This window comes from Diceros bicornis, chromosome 26 (assembly GCF_020826845.1).
Source record: "Diceros bicornis minor isolate mBicDic1 chromosome 26, mDicBic1.mat.cur, whole genome shotgun sequence".
NCBI classification, from domain to species: domain Eukaryota; kingdom Metazoa; phylum Chordata; class Mammalia; order Perissodactyla; family Rhinocerotidae; genus Diceros; species Diceros bicornis.
The window spans coordinates 1,786,732-1,800,296 of NC_080765.1; the positions used below are offsets into that span (position 1 = coordinate 1,786,732).

Here is a 13,565-nt window from a genome sequence, read left to right on the forward strand (position 1 = left end):
AATATCCAGTTTCCTAGCACCATTTGTCAAAAATATTGTCCTTTCCCCATTGAATGGCCTTGGTGCCCTTTTCAAAAGTCAATTGACCATATATGTAAGAGTTTATTTCTGAGCTTTCTATTCTGTTCCATTGGTCTATATGTCTGTCCTTCTGCCAGTACCACACTGTTTTGATTACTGTAGCTTCGTAGGAAGTTTTGAAATTGAGAAGTGTGCTTCCTCCAACTTTGTTCTTCTTTTTCAAGATTGTTTTGGCATTTGGAATCCCTTGATATTCCATATGAATTTTCGGATGGATTTTTCTATTTCTGCAACAAACTCCATTGGGATTTTGATAGGGATTGTGTTGAATCTGTATGTCACTTTCGGTAGTATTGTCACCTTAACAGTATTAACTCTTCCAGTTCGTGAATGTGAGGTATCCTTCCACTTATTTAGGTCTTTAATTCTTGCAGCAATGTTTTGAAGTTTTCAGTATACAAAACTTTTGTCTCCTTAGTTGACTTTATTGCTAAGTATTTTGTTCTTTTGTTGCTATGGTAAGTGGAATTTTTTGTGTGTAGGGGGAAGATCAGCCCTGAGCTAACATCTGTTGCCAATCCTCCTCTTTTTGCTGAGGAAGACTGGCCCTGGGCTAACATCTGTGCCCATCTTCCTCTACTTTATATGGGACACCGCCACAGCATGGCCTGACAAGCAGTGCGTCAGTGCATGCCTGGGATTGGACCCTGTGAACCCTGGGCTGCCTAAGTGGAGCACTCAAACTTAACCACTATGCCACCGGGCTGGCCCCTGGAATTGTTTTCTTAATTTCCTTTTCGGATTGTTCATTGCTAGCATATAGAAATACAACTGATTTTATGTGTTGATTTTTGTATCCTGCAACTTTAATGAATTCATTTATCAGCTCTAACAATTTTTTTGTGGATTCTTTAGGGATTTCTACATATAACATCCTGTCATCTGTGAACAAAGATAATTTTATTTGTTCCTATCCAATTTTGATGCCTTTTATTTCTTTTTCTTGCCTAATGCTCAGGCTAGAGTTTCCAGTACTATGTGGGATAGAAGTGGTGAAAGTGGGCATGCTTGATTTGTTCCTGATCTTAGGGGAAAAGCTTTCAGTCTTTCACCATTGAGTATGATTTCTGCTGGGGTTTTTCATATATGGCCTTTATCATGTTGAGAAAGTTCTCTTCTATTCCTAGTTTGTTGAGTGTTTTTATCATGAAAGAGTGTTGGATTTCTTCAAATTATTTTTCTGCCTTAGTTGAGATAATCATGTTTTTTTTTTCCTTCCTTCTGTTACTGCTGTGTATTACATTGATTTTTGTATATTGAACCACCCTTCCATTCAGGGGTAAATCCCACTTGGTCATAGTGTATAATCCTTTTAATATGCTGCTGAATTCAGTTTACTAGTATTTTATTGAGGATTTTGCATCTGTATTATATTAATAAGGGATATTGGCCTGCAATTTTTTTTTCTTGCTATGTCTTTGTCTGGCTTTGATATCAGGGTAATGCTGGTCTCATAGCACGAGTCAGGAGGTATTCCCTCCTCTTCAGTATCTTGGAGGAGTTTGAGAAGGATTGGTGTTAATTCTTTAAATGTTTGGTAGAATTCACCTGTGAAGCCATCTGGTCCTGAGATTTGCTATGTTGGGAAGTTTCTGATTTGTGTTTTTCTGTGTAAGGAAGATTAGCCCTGAGCTAACATCTGTTGCCAATCCTCCTCTTTTTGCTGAGGAAGATTGGCCCTGGGCTAACATCCGTGCCCAACTTCCTCTACTTTATGTGGGACACCAGCTGCAGCATGGCTTGATAAGCAGTGTGTAGGTCCGTGCCAGGATCCGAACCTGCAAACCCCAGGCCGCCACAGCGGCCTGCATGCACACTTAACTGCTGCGACACCAGGTTGGCTCCAAGGGAATTTTCTGATTTCTGATTCAATCTTCTTCCTTGTTATAGGTCTGTTGAGATTTTATTTTTCTTTTTGAGTCAGTTTTGGTAGCTTGTGTGTTTTTAGAAACTTGTCCATTTCATCTAGGTTATCCAATTTGTTGGCATACAATTGTTCATAGTATTCTCTTATAAGGCTTTTTATTTCTATAGAGTTGGTAGTAATGTCTCTACTTTCGTTTCTTTTTTTTTTTTTTTAAAGATTTTATTTATTTATTCCTCCTCCCCCCCCCCCCCCCCGCAAAGCCCCAGTAGATAGTTGTATGTCACAGCTGCACATCCTTCTACTTGCTGCATGTGGGACACGGCCTCAGCATGGCCGGAGAAGTGGTGCGTCGGTGCACGCCCGGGATCCGAACCCGGGCCGCCAGCAGCAGAGCGCGTGCACTTAACCGCTAAGCCACGGGGCCAGCCCATCTACTTTCGTTTCTGATTTTAGTAATTTGAGTCCCCTTTTTTTTTCCAGCTGAAGATTTGTCAATTTTGTTGATCTTTTCAAAGAACCAACTGTTGGTTTCACTGATTTTCTCTATTGTTTTTCTATTCTCTATTTTGTTTAACTCCACTGTATTCATTAATATTTCCTTCTTTCTGCTGGCTTTGGGTTTAATCTGCTATTCTTTTTCTAGTCCCTTAAGATTTACAGTTGGGTTTTAGATAAGAGATTTTTTCTTTTTTTAATATTGACATTTACAGCTATAAATTTTCCTGTTAGCACTGCTTTTACTGCATCCCATTAGTTTTAGTATGTTGTGTTCTATTTTCATTCATCTCAAGGTATTTTCTAATGTCCCTTATGATTTCTCCTTTGACTTATTGATTGTTTAAGAATATGTTGTTTAATATCCACATATTTGCGAATTTTCCAATTTTCCTTCTGTAATTGATTTCTAGTTTCATTACATTGTGATCAGGAAAGATACTTTGTATGATTTCAGTCTTCTTAAATTTGTTAAGATTTGTTTTGTGGCCTACCACATGATCAGTCCTCAAGAATGATCCGTGTTTACTTGAGAAAAATGTGTATTCTGCCATTGTCAGGTGAAGTGTTGTTCATGTCTGTTTGGTCTAATTGATTTATAATGCTGTTCAAGTCCTCTATTTCCTTATTGATCTTCTATCAGGTTGTTCTGTCAATTATTGAAAGTGAAGTATTGAAGTCTCCAACTATTATTGAATAGTCTATTTCTCCCTTCAATTCTGCCAATTTTTGCTTCATATATTTTGGGACTCTGTTGTTAGGTGTGTTTATGTTTATAATTGTTATATCTTCTTGATGAATTGAAACTTTTAACAATATGCAATATCCTCTTTTGTCTCTTGTAACCTTTTTTTTTTTTGCTGGGAAGATTCACCCTGAGCTAATATCTGTTGCCAATCTTCCTCTTTTTTTTTTTCCTTCCCAAAGCCCCAGTGCATAGTTGTATATTCTAGTTGTAAGTCCTTCTAGTTTTTCTGCAGGAGCTGCTGCCACAGCATGGCTACTGACAGACGGGTGGTGTGGTTCTGCACCTGGGAACCGAACCCGGGCCGCTAGAACGGACCTCGCTGAAATTGAACCACTAGGCCATCAGGGCTGGCTCTCTTGTAACCCTTTTTTGACTTAAAGTTTGTTTTGTCTGACAGTAATATAGCCATCCCAGCTGTCTTTCAGTTACTATTTGCATGGAATATCTTTTTCCACCCTTTTATTTTAGCCTCTTTGTGTCTTTGTATCTAAAATGAGTCTCTTGTAAACAGCATATAGATGGATCATGGTTTTTGTGTGTGTGTGTGTGTGAGGAGAACTAGCCCTGAGCTAATATCCTATGCCAATCCTCCCCTTTTTTCTTGAGGAAGAGTGGCCCTGAGCTAACATCCATGGCCATCTTCCTCTACTTTATATGGGACACTGCCACAGCATGGCTTACCAAGCGGTGTGTCGATGTGCGCCTGGGATCCGAACCCGTGAACCCCAGGTTGCCGAAGCAGAGTGCAAGCACTTAACTGCTTGCGCCACCAGGCCGGCCCCTGGATCGTGTTTTTTTTTTGATCCATTCTGCCAGTCTCTGCCTTTTATTTAGAGAATTTATCCATTGTCATTTAAAGTATTTACTGAAAAGAATTTACTTCTACCATGTATCTGTTTTCTGTATGTCTTATGTGTTTTTTGTTTATCAGTACCTCCGTTACTGCCTTTTTTGTATTTAGTTGAATTTTTGTAGTGTACCATTTTGATTTCCTACTTTTAATTTCTATATATTTTTTAGTTTTTTCCTTTGTGGTTACCTTGGCAATTACAATTCACTTCTTAAGCTTATAACAACCTAGTTTAAATAATACTAACTCAGTTTAAGTTATAAAAGCCGCTCTCTGAACATCTCTGAACCTCCCCTTTATTGTTATTGTCACAGATTACGTCTTAAGACATTATGTACCCATTAACATAGATTTATAATTATTGTTTTATGCATTTTCCTTTTAAATCATATAGTAAAAAAAGAGGAGTTACAAAGAGTACCACTATGGGGCCGGCCCTGTGGCATAGTGTTTAAGTGCACACATTCCGCTGCTGGCAGCCTGGGTTCAGATCCCAAGCATGCACCGACACACCGCTTGTCAGGCCATGCTGTGGCGGCATCCCACATAAAGCAGAGGAAGATTGGCATGGATGTTAGCTCAGGGCCAGTCTTCCACAGCAAAAAGAGGAGGATTGGCATGGATGTTAGCTCAGGGCTGATCTTCCTCACACACAAAGAAAAAAAAACAAAGAGTACCATGATACTGGCTTTTACATTTACCTAAGTAGTTACCTTTATCAGTGTTGTTTATTTCTTCTTGTGACTTCAACTCACTGTCTAGTCTTTTCATTTCAGCCTGAAGGACTCCCTTTATCATTTCTTATAGAACAGATTCTACTGTAATGAACTCCCTCAGCTTTTGTTTATCTGGAAATGTCTTCATTTCCCCATTATTCTTAAAGGATAGTTTTACTGGCTATAGAATTCCTGGTTGATAGGGTTTTTTTCTCCCAAGACTTTAAATATGTCATCCCACTGCCTTCTGGCCATCATGGTTTCTGATGAGAAATCAGCTATTAATCTTACTGAGGCTCCTTTGTACATGACAAAGTTTCTTTTCTCTTGCTGTTTTCAAGATTCCATCTTTGTCTTTGGGTTTGACAATTTCATTATAATGTGTATGTATATAACATGTATAATGTATGGATTTCTTTGACGTTTTCCTGCTTGGGATTCATGGCTTTCTTGGATGTGTATACTTGTATCTTTCATCATATGGGAAATTTTCTGCCATTATTTCTTCAAACATTTTTTCTGATTCTTTTTCTCTGTTCTCTTTCTAAAACTTATATAATGTGTCTGCTGTTACTCTTGCTGGTGTCTCACAAGTCCCTCAGGCTCTGCTGATTTTTTTCATTCTTTTTGAATTTTGTTTCTCAGACTGAATTATTTCAATTCCCTTCTCCTCAAGTTTGCTGATTTCTTTCTGCTCAAATTTACTGTTAAACCCCTCTAGTGAATTTTTTTATTTCAGTTACTGTACCTTTTCATTCCAGAATTTCTGTTTGGTTACTTGTGATAATTTCTCTTCATTGATATTCTCATTTTGTTCATACATTGTTTTCCTGATTTCTTTTAGTTCTTTGTCCATGGTTTCCTTTAGCTCATTGTGCATATTTAAAATAATTGATTTAATATCTTTGACTAGGGCTGGCCCCGTGGCTTAGTGGTTAAGTGCGTGCGCTCCGCTGCTGGTGGCCCAGGTTCAGATCCCAGGTGTGCACCGACGCACCGCTTCTCCGGCCACACTGAGGCCACGTCCCACATACAGCAACTAGAAGGATGTGCAGCTATGCCATACAACTATCTACTGGGGCTTTGGGGGGGAAAATAAATAAATAAATAAAATTTAAAATAATAATAATAATAATAATATCTTTGACTAGTAATTCCAATGTCTTGGCTTCCTCAGGAATGATTTCTGTCACATTCTTTTTTTCCTATGAATGGGACATACATTCTTGTTTCTTTGCATGCTTTGTAATTTTTTGTTGAGAAGTGAACATTCTGAATAGTGTAATGTGGTAGCTCTAGACAACTGGTTCTCTCACTCCTTAGGGATTGCTGATTTTGCGTGTTGAGGGCTGGAACTGTCTCCTTTTGTGTCTTTTCCAAACTATTGTCATCAGGTGTGTATTCTTTATTGCTTGTGGTCACTAAAGTTTCTATTCCATCTTCTCTGCAGTCAGCTGGTGACCTAAGAAGAGTCCCACCTTCCCCCACAAAAAAAGTTTTTTTTCCTTAAATCTTCCCATATATACTGCCAGGGAAGCTGCTGTAGCCCAAGGGGGCAGAACCAAGACAAATGACTACACAGTCCCTCAGGGAACCACCAGACTGACCAAAATACACAACCCCAAATGTTTGAAGGACAAGAACCCCACTGCCCATACTGGCACCAATCCAGCTACTCCAGGAACACAGGCTGCTATCCCCACAGTCATAGTGGGGGCTGAGGAATGGGCAATAGAATCTGGTTTGTGCACACTGTTTATGAAAATCAGCAGCCTCTCCCCCATCATGCACTCTCCTGGTTGTTATCAGTGTTTGATCAGGTTTCAGAGTTCTGAAATAGTTGATTATGATCATTCTTTCCAGCTTAAAGTTTCCTTTGGTGGAGGAGAGACTGACCCCCAAAGCTTCCTACTTTACCATTTTGTGTGACACCGGAATGGGTTTTTTGTGTGTGTGTCATAGGAATTTTTTTCCCCAGCTTTATTGATACATAATTGACACATAACATTATGTAAGTTTATGGGGTAAGATGTGATGATTTGATATACATATGTATTGCAAGATGATTACCACAATAATGTTAGTTAACACATCCATCACCTCACATAGTTACCTTTTTTATGTGTGTGGTGAGAATGAAATGGATTTTTTAAAAATCAACTTAAATATACCTATTTTAAGAGTACAATTCTTTGAGTTTTGACAAATGTATAATGACCGTTGTCATCAAAGTATAGACCATTTGTAGCACCCCGAAAAGCTCACTTGTGCTCCTTCCCATTCATCCTAACCCCTTACTCCCAGCCCTAGGCAACCATGGGTCTTTTCTATCACATAGATTAAATTTGTCACTCCTAACTCTTCATATAAATGGAGTCATGCAATATGTAGTCTTTTGTATCTGTCATCTATCACTCAGCACAGTGTTTTTGATATTCATTTACATTGTTGCCCATATTAGTAGTTTTTTATCATTTACTTTTTAGGTTTTTTGCTGAGTAGTATTCTATTACATAGTATGCCACAATTTGTTTATCCCTTCACTTGTTGATAAACATTTGGTTTTTTTCCAGTTTGGGGATATAAAGCTGCTATGAATATTTTTGTACATATATTTTCACTTTTCTTGGTTAAACACCTAGAAGTGGACTTACTAGGACTTACGGTAAGTAATTTTATAAGAAACTGACAAACTGTTCCAAAATGGGTGCAGTGTTTCACATTCCCACCTTTCCACACTGAATTACCTTGGCTCCCTCGTCAAAAATCAGTTGTTCATATATGTGCGGACTAGTTCTGGGCTCTCTGTTCTATTCCAATGGTCTGTATGTCTATACTGATTTTTTCCATCTGAGGTAGTAATATAAAGTTTCCTTACTAAATATATAGCTGGGGGCCAGCCCAGTGGCGCAACTGGTTAAGTGTGCGCGCTCCGCTGCAGCGGCCCAGGGTTCGCCAGTTCGGATCCCAGGCATACACCGACACACCGCTTGTCAAGCCATGCTGTGGCAGTGTCCCATATATAGTGGAAGGAGATAGCCCAGGGCCAGTCTTCCTCAGCAAAAAGAGGAGGATTGGCAACAGATGTTAGCTCAGGGCCCATCTTCCTCACAAATAAATAAATAGATAGATAGATGGACTTAAATTTTAAAAGGTAAGTATATGTATATAAATATACATAATTTGGGGCCGGCCCCATGAAGTAGCAGTTAAATGCGCGCTCTGCTGCTGGCGGCCCGGGTTCGGACCCCTGGCGCGCATCAATGCACAGCTTGTCAGGCCATGCTGTGGCGGTGTCCCATATAAAGTAGAGGAAGATGGGCACAGGTGTTAGCCCAGGGCCAGTCTTCCTCAGCAAAAAAGAGGAGGATTGGCATGGATGTTAGCTCAGGGCTGATCTTCCTCACACACACACAAAAAATTTACATAATTTTTATGAATTATAATATTTATAATATACCTTTATTTTTATTTATATTTACATTATATTACATTTATATAATGTACTTATAAATATAATTTATATTTTATATAAGTATTTGTATATAATATTTATATATAAATCTGTATAATTGTTACACAGATATTGCAAAAATTGTAAAGATTGAACACAAATACCTGAAAAGTTTTAGGGCAAAAACATGTCCTAAATAGTTAGTAGTTAATTCTCAGGATATCTTCCTTTGGTTACCTGTGTTAGTGGTCATTTGGCCTTTCTCAAATAATACTCTGCCTCGTTGTACACCTTCTACAAACTTTTGCAAAGTCCACATGACGCTTGTTTCAAGAAATTTTCTGTAGCTGGGGGCAAATATTTACGAATAAGTAGATTTACCTTAGCAGTCTTCGTGATAGCAGAAAAGTAAAAACAATCTAAATGCTCAACAATAGGACGATGGATAAAATAATGTTGATGCATCTATATATGAGATAAAATGCAGCAATTTTAAAAATCAGGGTTCTGAAACCGTAATGACATGGAAAATGCTCACACCATATCTTGGGCGGCTAACAGCAGGCTATACACATATGATATGTCAGTTTTATTAAGATATACACATAAAAATAAGATTGGAAGAAATATATCTGAATATGTGGAGGTATTCTGATTGAGTGTTTTTAAATAGTCTTTTATATGTTCGAATCCTCTAATTTTTCTACGGTGAGAGTGTTTTATTTTATAATTAGAAAAAAATGGTAAAGGCCTCTCTGAGCTCTCCGTTGATATGTGTTTTCTCCCTTCTGTGGAATTTTACAGCTTTTTATAAATCTCTTAGGACTCTTATCACATTCTAGCTTGTGTTATAAATATCAGAATACCTCTCTTATCTTAATTTTTTTGATTCTAATTTCTTGAGAACAGAGATCTCATCTCATTCATTTTTGATCCCCAGTCCTGGCACAATGCACATAACAGGTGCTGATAAAATAAATATGAGTCAGCCAATTGTTGCCAATCAGGAACATAGGTCCCTTGTCACCAAATTTTCTGATTAAGAGAAGCCAGAAATTTGCATTGTGGTCTAACTCTCCTGATTTTTAATGATAGAAATATCCAGAGTTCAAAGAGAAAAATTCAATAAACATGAGAGGCAGGAGTTTACCAACGAGCATCAACGGCATTGGAGCGGTGCTAGCTGTTGAGCTTGCAGAATCGACTGGTTTGGGTTCTCTGGCCTCTGAAAATGTCCCTAGACCTCATTTACCAAAGTGGCATTCTTGTGTGTGTTCACCTAGTCACATTTAGCATCTAAACATTGTTTACTAAACAAACAAAACAAGAAATCAGAAGGTGCTAACTAGGAAATGAACTATGGGGAAAATTTTGTTTCTATATGTCATGTAGTTGTTCACTTTTTTTTTAATTCCTTTTATTTTATTTTTTTATTTATTTTTAATTTTTTAATATTTTTTTTAATTTATTTATTTTTTCCCCCAAAGCCCCAATAGATAGTTGTATGTCATAGCTGCACATCCTTCTAGTTGCCGCGTGGGACGCGGCCTCAGCATGGCTGGAGAAGCGGTGCCTTGGTGCGCACCCGGGATCCGAACCCGGGCCGACAGCAGCGGGGCACAAGCACTTAACCGCTAAGCCACAGGGCCGGCCCTGTTCACTTTTAAAAGGTATTTGTTTCTTTATTAAACAAAAACGTAAGAACAAATTGAAACAATCACATTGGGCAAAATCCTAAGAAATCAATCAATTAAGATAGATATAGGCAATCTTATAGATTACCTTAGAAGGACAACAGGTCCAAAATGTTGACTAACTTAAGTGAAACCATTCATTCAATAAAGTAAAGTTAAAAACTAAAAACAAATTTTATCTTACTGTCACTACTTGCTGATTTACAGAAGCTAAAGGGCAAATGGATGAAAATCCCTTCTTTTATCTAGAAAAGGTGCTGAAATTTGGTTTCATCACATTTACATTTCTATTGACGTGTGCCATGCATAGAGACAAGAGCATAAATGGTGAAGAGTTTCATAAACTTTCACCGTGAGCACAGCCGTGTAATCAGAACTGAGATCTAGAAACAGGACAGAGCCCCTGGGCCCCTCGCAGTCACTCCTCCCCATGCTAACCGCTGCCCTCACCTCCTTTCCCACAGAGCCACTGTGCCTCTTTCTGCATCTTGTGTAGACGGAATCCTAATGTGTATGTACCCTTTGGTGTCCTTTTTCCTCAGCCAGTATTATGTTTATGAGATTCATCCATGTTGTTATGAGCAGCAATAATTTGGGTTCATCATATTTTGATAATAGATTTAATCCTTATGAAAACATAATGTAAAATATAGATACTAATTTCTAAATTGCATTGTTCTGGGTGGTACCATGAAGTCAAATATATAGCACAGTTTTATCTGTTCTACCAGTGAATTGGAAAGGAGTAGAAAACAAGGAACATTTGGGTCCAAATAAAAGGTTATACTTTGTTTTCAAGTAAGATGGAATTGTCTCTGAGCTATTTCCTGGCATATTGCACACAGACATAGGAAATTAAAGATTTTTTAAAAATCTGACTAGGAAAGTTCACTCTCTCAAAATCAGGTTTCAGAAAACGAAATGAACTAAACTTACGACACATATCTGAACATTACTCCTTCCAGCACTGTTCTGGGCACCAGCAGAGCCGTTCAGTTTATAAACCGACAGGGAGCCTTACATTTGGCTCCTTACACGTATGGTGGCACATCCTCCAAACTCAAATTCTAGCAAGATAGCAAGCAGTGCTGACATAAACCTACTTAATAAAACAACCAGATTTTTATACTAAAATACAAAACACAGCTGTTACTAGAAGCCCACCAAAGAACCATAAATCCATTGGCCAAACGAATCCCTCTGATCCATAGCCTGCTGCCTTTGAGGTGGGATGTGCTGAGGTTCTGTGGAGTAGATCCCTCCAGGGTGGATGCGGATGGGAGCAGGTGGAGAGGAAAAGGTGGGCACCTCCCGCCCGTACTGTTGCACACTGGTGCGGACAGCCACGAGGAGGAAAGGCAGCTGGTATTCATTCTTTCATTCATGTTTCCGCACTTAACCGGGTATATGTTTGTGAGCTCTTCTCCTGTCTGAGCTCTCTGAAGGCAGGGCCTGAACTTCATGCTCTAGGAACACTAGGACAGTGCCTCGTACACAGCAGGCATTTGGTGTTTGTTGACGGACAAACACCAAATGAGTGAAGGTAAAGAGCACAGGCTTCAAAACCTCAGAGTTAACTCTGCCATGTCTTGCCTTTGAGATCATTGCCTAAACTCTCTGAGCTGCATTTTCCTCATCTGCAAGTTGGGGAGAATAACATCTAGTTCTCGGTGAGAATTTATTTAGCAAATTTACTTAGGCCTGCTATGTTGCCTAACAGGCATTCAAGGAATGTTTTGTTGCTGTGTTTTAGAGAATGTGCTAGGTGCTTCGGGGGACGGGGAGAGAAGCGGGGCAGTGGCCTTGACCTCCAGGCATTTACAGGCTTGTGGGGGCTGAATAGTAGACAGGTTATAATACAGTGTGACTAGTGCGGCCGTCCTGAGAGCCGGGGTGGGGGGAGGGACACTCGAGTCAGGCTTTGAAGGATGCACAAACTTTCCCAGCAAAGAAGAGGGGGCTGGGGGTATTGAAGGCAGAGAGAAGAGGATGTCAGAGCTGTGGGAGCGTCAAAGCGCACAGCTCACAGAGGGAATGGCCAGTCGTGTGTGCTGGCTGGGGCTCAGGGCCAGGAGCAGATCAGGCTGGAGAGGGACTCTGGTCTGATCACAGTGGGCCTCTGTGCCACCCAAGTATTTGTGCTGGACATGTTGGTTAGGATGCCTGTCATTCCAGCCTCCATTTCCAGGAGAAATTGTGCCACCCACTCAGGGAAGCTGGACTAAGCTGCTTTAAAAAAACAAAACAAAACCTTTATTCAAGTAGTTTATTTACACAGGATAAAATGATTCATTTTTATGCGTTTAGTTAAATAAGTTTTGACAAATGTATTTACCTATGTAACCCCCACCACGATCAAGATACAGACCATTTCCATCCCTCTAAAAAGTTTCCTGTGCCCCCTAGCCTCAGATAATCCCTCCCCCGCACTCCAGGCCCTGGCAACCCCTGAGATGCTTTCTGTCACTAGTGTGCCTGTTCCAGAATCTTCTATAAATGGGCTCATCCCGTAGGTAGCTTTTTGTGTCAGGTTTATTTCACTCCCTCAGCCTAATGTTTTGGAGATTAATTCATGTTATTGTATGTCTTAGTAACCCATTTCTTTTCCCCGCTGAGTGGTGTTCCTTTGTAGGGCCGTGCCACTTCTGTTCCTCCATGATGGGCGTCTGGAGTGTCTCCGTTTGGGGTTATTATGGATACAGCTGCCGTGAATGTTCTCATGTAAGTCTTTGTGTGGATGTGTGGTCGCTTCTCTTGGGTAAACAGCTGGGAGTGGCATTATTCGGTCTTAGGGTATGTGTACGTTTAACTTTTATTTATTGTTTTTAAAGATTTTATTTATTTATTTTTCCCCCAAAGCCCCAGTAGATAGTTCTATGTCATAGCTGCACATCCTTCCAGTTGCTGCACGTGGGAGGCCGCCCCAGCATGGCCGGAGAAGCGGTGCGTCGGTGCACGCCCAGGATTGGAACCCAGGCCGCCAACAGCGGAGCAAGCGCACCCAACCGCCAAGCCACGGGGCCGGCCCTGTACGTTTAACTTTTAAGAAACTGCTGAACTGTTAGAGAGAGAAGAGAAGGAGGGGAGAAGGGAGAGAAAGAGGGAGAGAGAGAGAGGAAGGGAGAGAGCACGAGAGGAGAGCCTCCACCCATTCAGCTTCCTTCTGGCCAGGGTGAGGAATCATGGTGGGAGAAAGCAGCCGGCTTATCTGGGAGAGGAGAGGGAGCATGTGGAGGCTGGCTCCATATCACTCATCCATGCACCCACATCTGTCCCAGGCAAACCACCATGGCCACCACTAGCATCCTGAGAAAGTCCTCTCATCCCCCAACATGTGAGCCATGCAGAATATTACTCAGGACCCCACGAAAATGCCAGGTCCCCAGAAGCCTGGGGCCACATGCGGGTTGGGGCCAGGGCCCTCCGGGGCCTCCCAGAAACAAGGCTTCGGAGAAGTCAGGCAGGGCAGGAGCCCCCAGGAGCGCGGGGCAGTGTGGAGAGGTGCCCAGGGCTTCTCGAGGCCTTGCCAGGCACGGGGCTCAGGACTAGAGACCCAGTGAGTGACCTGAGGAGGCACGTCCCGGGTGAGCCCACCTGCCAGGCCCCGGAAGCGGCCAGTTCCCGCACACTCGGGGCATTCACCTCCCCTTCCCCCCCTCA

General features: G+C 40.8%; 1 long non-coding RNA gene across 2 annotated transcripts in view; it reads left to right on the plus strand.

The window, feature by feature from the left end:
* Positions 1-13,565, plus strand: part of LOC131422071 (uncharacterized) — a 30,214-nt gene that overhangs the window by 10,135 nt on the left and 6,514 nt on the right. The window contains exon 2 of one of the 2 annotated variants that reach the window (XR_009224022.1): positions 12,538-12,626. The exons of the other annotated variant lie outside the window; for it this stretch is intronic. This is a non-coding gene — a long non-coding RNA (uncharacterized LOC131422071). The remainder of the gene's footprint in view (positions 1-12,537; positions 12,627-13,565) is intronic. 2 annotated transcript variants of the gene reach the window in all.